This window comes from Coloeus monedula (assembly GCF_965178545.1).
Source record: "Coloeus monedula genome assembly, chromosome: Z".
Lineage (NCBI taxonomy): Eukaryota > Metazoa > Chordata > Aves > Passeriformes > Corvidae > Coloeus > Coloeus monedula.
In genome coordinates, this window is record NC_138822.1 from 75,942,558 (window position 1) to 75,948,557 (window position 6,000).

Sequence of the window (6,000 nt, forward strand, 5' to 3'; positions counted from 1 at the left end):
TAGGACTGATGGTGTCTGCCAGTGATCCCTCACCTAGCCAGTATGCACAGTGCCACTATTGCTGCTTTCCCAAAAGCCTATGTTGAAGAATCACAGAATCATGAAATCAATTAGATTGGAAAAGACCTCCGAGGTCATCAAGTCCAACATATGGCTGAACACCACCGTATCAACCAGACTGTGGCACAAAATGCTATGTCCAGTTTTTCCTTAAACACCTCCAAGGATGGTGACTCCACCCACTCCTTGAGCAGCCCATTCCAGTGTTTAATCACCCTTTCTGTGAAGAAATTAGAAATTTAGACATGAGACAGCAACTCTGTCTTCTAATTTTGCTTTTGCAGATTTAAAAAAGGCTTTTTTTTTTTCCAAGCAGTCTAGAGATCACTATTTCTGACTGTATTATTTTTGTTTTGCACCTTTTCAGTTTGAGTTAGGACTTCTCAGGTATAGGTGGCACGTATTGTGCCCGGCTGGTCGCATCAGGATCAGACCAGTATTGCCTGGTCATGGTGCCACAGATCAGCTACACAGATCTATGGAGTCCTGTGAGATGGTCACCTTCTGATTCTATAGAACAGGTGACACCCATTCTGCTCTTCCATATTTGTCTTTGACTGGATTCATTTTTAAATTGAGCCATGGCTTCCCTCTTACAAAGGGAGTCAATAACTATTTTAAGTAAATCAGGTATTTTCCCTTTCCAAGAGGAGCCACTTGTAACTTGGCAAGGTGCAAAACACCCTTACCCCACCTAGGTTGTTTCCTGCCTTACAGATGTATCTTCATTTTTTGTTCTGTTCACATTAGCAGATATTTGAGGAGTGCAGAAGGTTATTCTTCAATAGAGAAGCCTAGGGGGGTACCTTTTCTCTTGCTTTTGTAGTTATTATTCTTTGAATATGAACATTTGTCAGACATAAAGGGGAGCTATTTGTCAAAGTTAGAATTGTTGGCAAACACAGCAGAAGCAATCAGCTCTGAGGAAAAAGCTGTGAGACCACAAAGGGCTCTTCTGCCTGCTTGACTGGCATCACCATCCCAACACCACAGACAAAAGCCACTGAGTCAGTCAGTCAACCTCTAGGAGAGAGCATCACAGACATAAGAGTTACCCCTCAGAAATATTTGATATCTTTCACTTTGCTGTGGGAGCAAAGTGAAAGACAGAGTTTCTCATCTCTGGCGTGATTTTTTATCGTAGCATAACTGCTACCTGAGAGCAGCAGGGACAGAGGAGGAATTTGTACATTAAAACAAAAAATGCCTCAGTAAGACCTATGAAAAATACAGGAGGGTATTGAACTGTATTTATGTGTAACGTTTTTTGTCAGAGAATTTTTGTGACGCACTTGTAAAATTACTTTCTAGAGGAATAAAGTACACAGCAGGGAAAGGCCAACCTCACACAGTTGAGGAGAGACACCAGCCCTCTAGAAAAGCCAAGTGACTGACACTTCCTATGGAAACAGACTGTTTAACCTTCCAGCTAAACTTTTCCATAATGCTGGAGTTCGACCAGTGTGCATGTGTACCATGCCTTCCTGCTACCTGAAGAAAAAGGGAAAAGTAGGCAGGCAGGCAGGCAGGCAAGCTGGCCCTCCCTCCTCCAAGCTTCTGGAGCTGCAATAGCAGAATAAAAGCCCTGTTGTGACATTTTTCACCACCAGCCTCCTCAAAGGGGTGTGCAGAAAGCAAGCATTTTGCAGTTCTGTTCTTCCCAGTTCACCAGGAGTCTCTCTAGTTCACGTTTTCACTTGCCTTTTTGTGTCTGTTTCCAAAGGACTTAGAAAAATCCTTTTCAAAAGAATTTTGAATGCAAAGATAAGAGAAGCTTATCCATTTCATTAAATGCCTGTGCAATGTCTAGCACTGTGCTGCTGATTGCTGAAGTGTAAGACAAGCAATAGCAAGTAATTACGAAATACCTCACTGTCCATATTGTAATTTTTCCCCATTACTCCCTCAAAACTCCTTTTTTAAGCAATAAAAAATAAAAATTAAGGACTCTTCAGATTTTATGTACATGTGTCCACAATACAGCCTGCCTGGCAGCTGTGGGGCATGGTTCCCTTAATAACAGAGCAAAATGCAGGTGAAAATAAGTCACAGAAGATGCAGCATTACAGCCTGAAAGTTGTTTTATGGACCATAATTCTTTATTACCATGTTGCTGAACTTCACCTTGTATCCCTGATGGCAGGTCTGAGAGGGTGAGTCTTCTAGAAATAATTGAAATAGAGAATCCTCTTGAAATCTTCCCTTCAGGAACACTCTGAAGAGGATGGACATCATTTGGGGATTGTTTCACATCTTTGAAAGAAATAAGTTGATAAAATGCAAATACAAAAGCAAAATTCAAAACTGTAGTTAACAATCCCAAATTTCTTGGGCTGTATATTATAATTTTATGTTGCAATAAGAACAGACGTCATCCACAAGTTCTTTGAGCCTCTTCTGAAAGCTGAGGATAAAAAGAAATAAAACGTAATTTAAAAAAAAAAAGGAAAATACTGCTCTTCCAACTTTTTCTTCTATCATAAAACAGCAAACGAGGTCAATAAGCCTTTGCTCTACACTCATGGAAATCCAGCCCAGCTGGTTACATAAAGTTGCTTAGGAAAATCAGCAAAGGTTGGAGGGAAACAGCCTGGGACAGATAGGGTGTTTAAACATTGGCACTGTGATAAGGGGTCTGCAAGGATCCTGCCACGGTCACAGTTTGCCTTGGCAGGAAGCTGTGAAAGCCGAAGGGTGAGCAGTCCCTGGTCACTGGATTATTGACTGTGGGGTGATGGGGCAGCCCGGTGCCCTCTGCAGTACACCATGACTCTACAGCCATCCCTCAGCAGACCTGGGAGACTTATCCGAATCTGAACCCACTGAAAGGGAAGAAGCAGGGGCCTGTGACACCCTCAGCCCCCATCTCCACTCTGAAAAACACTTGCTTGGTTCTAGGGCTGTCATTTCCCTCCCTGCTTCTCTTCTTCCTCATCTCTTCCCATCTCTCCTCATCCCTTAGAAGGACTCAGCTGAAGCTTCTCTCAGAGTTTACAGTCAGAGCATGGATGCAGGAAATGCCTTTGACCGGCATGAGTTTGCCAGGTCTTGCTTTGTGCAAAGAAACTGGTGATTCTTACTGAGGGAAAGGACACACACAAAAGCAAAACAACCCTGGAGGAAAAAGCAGCAACAGCGTAATGCCACTGAGATAAGGGCAGGTGCAGCCGTGGAAAGCAGAGTGGTGTAGGAGGGATTGGAGAGCTGCTCAGGTCTAGCCTCCCATTGCCTATGGCAAACAAACTTTCCCAGTCTGCTGAAATGCCATTCCCTCTCCCCATCTGTAAAGTTTCTCAAATCTGGGCACTGAAGCCACAGTCTGTAGTGACATCCATCAATACAATTGGATAGGATCACAACAGGGAAGCCCAGCAGAAAGTTAAGCCAGGGCGCCCACCATCTGAACCAAAAGCTGCCCCTGCCAATTAACTGTTGAGGTGTCTAGGAACTGGTGCAAGGCAGAGGTGGCTGTCTAATATCTAGAAATATGAGGCCATGAAGAAGTAACCTACCTTCAGTATCATTTGCTTAGCCCAGAGTGGTATTTTGGCAGTACCAGGCATGCTTTCTGCCCCTCTACAATTCCTGCTTAGTGTACAGAGCCAAGATCCCAAGTGTGTTCATTCACCAGAGACCCTAAAATCCTTTTCTTAGGGTACTGCTCTTAGTCTCAGCATCCTGGCCAAATTCCAGTTGTGTAATTAGACTGTGATTAGGTAACCACTTGCATATGCCATTACTCTTCCCTAGGGAGCCTGCATCTAAATTATTTGATAGTTTTAGGATTTCTAGTCATTATCAAGGCTGTTTCCATTGCCAATGGGAGACTAAATGCTGGCAGAGCTTGGGGAATCAGCACCGGCTGTGGAATGAACAGAGAGCAGCCCTGCCCAGAAGGACTTGGAGGTGCTGTGGGTGAGAGGCTGGGCATGCCCCGGCCATGGCACTCACAGCCCAGAGAGCCAAACGTGTCCTGGGCTGCATCCAGAGCCCCGTGGGCAGCAGGGGAGGGAGGGGATTCTGCCCCTCTGCTCTGCTCTGCTCCGCTCTGCTGAGACCCCCCTGGAGCACTGCATCCAGCTCTGGGGTCCCAGCACAGGAGGGACAGGGACCTGCTGGAGCCACTCCAGAGGGGAGGCTACCAAGATGATCAGTCTGGAGCACCTCTGCTATGAGGAAAGGCTGAGAGAGCTGGGATGGTTCAGCCTGGAAAAGAAAAAGCTTAGGGGTGACCTAATTGAGGCCTTCCAGTACCTGAAGGGAGCTGACAAGAACAATGGAGAGGTATTTTTTACAAGGGCATGTAATGACAGGACAAAGGGGAATGGCCTCAAACTGAAAGAGGGCAGGTTTAGATTATATATTAGAAAGAAATTCTTTACTGTGAAGGTGGTGAGGCCCTGGCACAGGTTGTCCAGAGAAATTATGGATGTCCCATCCCCGAAAGTGTTCAAGGCCAGGTTGGATGGGGCTCTGAGCCACCTGGTCTGGTGGGAGGTGTTCCTGCCCATGGCAGTGGGGTTGTCTGGGTTCTGTGATTCTATGAATGGCTTCACTTTACATGGCTTTCCTGTAGGATGTGCATAGGCCTAGGCCCTATCACCATGTCCTGCAGCCATAGGGAGGAGGAGGAGAGAAGATCCAGCAGGCAGGAATTGTGCAGCAAGATTGATTTATTTAATTATTTTACAAACTCTTTTATAGACTTTTTCTTCATAGTCTAATTGGACAAGGATCAGCCACCCCTTGGGGTGATTGGCTAAAATCCTAAAACATCCATTGTCAAAATATTTTTCTACTATACCATAAACAAGACTTTTCAAGGTCACAGGTGTTTGGTTGTTTACATAACACTGCTACCTCTTCTGTGAGAGAGAAAAGTCTCTCACGGACTTAGAAAATAGCAAGAAAATCCTTGCTAGAAGCATTTTTGTATCCACAGCCTGTGGTAGTGGGAGTCGTCCTGCCATCTCTCTGTTGGAGAGATGCTGATTCTAGCCTGCTCATAAAGCCGAGGTAAGCAGCAAGACCCCCAACCAGGAAAAGAAACATAGTGTCATTGTTATGCTTAGTGGGTAGGAAAGAAACAGATTGGCAGAGTCATTTACATGTTCTAGGGATCATTTTGTGGTTTGCAGATTGAAATTCTTAATGGCACTCATTATAAGTAGTTTGCTTCCAGATGCTGTTTGCTTTCATGTTCAGCTACATGCATTAACACAGAAAATTCTGCTTGGAAAAATGGGGACTTGCAACTACATACATCTAAGAAAACTCAGAGTCCAAAATACAGGAAATTTTAGTCAGATACCATAATTTTTCACTGCCTTTTTATCCTTAATTGCCAGACATTTATCTACCGTGGAATACTTGTGTGTATACAAAAATGCTGGTAACGCAATTTTTGCTTCTATCATAGGATTTTTATCCATCATGTGAGAAATGAGACAACTCTTAAAAAGATTAATTTATTGAAAACAGAAAAATTGAAAAATTACAGAAATTAGAAAAATATAAAAATTTGGGATCCTATGGCTCAGTAGATGATATGCCCCAGGAGCGCAGGGATTTGAGATCTTCTGGCTGAGACAGCACTAGACCTCAGGTAGAGAAAAAGAACTTGCAGTGCTGGGCTGACTTTAAAAAAATTACTAAAAGCCCCTTAAAAGGGGTAAGGCTTTGAATGCCCAGCACCGACATCTACCACAGCCAGCCAACAGAGAGAGAGAGGAAAAAGAGGCCCCGCCTCTCTGCCTTGTTGTTTTTATAGTGTCTTTCTCCACCGCCCCCCCCCCAGTCCGCCCACAGCCCGCCCCTTCGGTTTAAAGTGATTGGTTCTTTCCCTTTGATAGATCATCTCTGTCCACCAATGGCTCATCGTTGTCAGAGGGGTGGTATTAGTTGAGATAAGGGAGCTACAATGCCTTTATTAAAATTCAG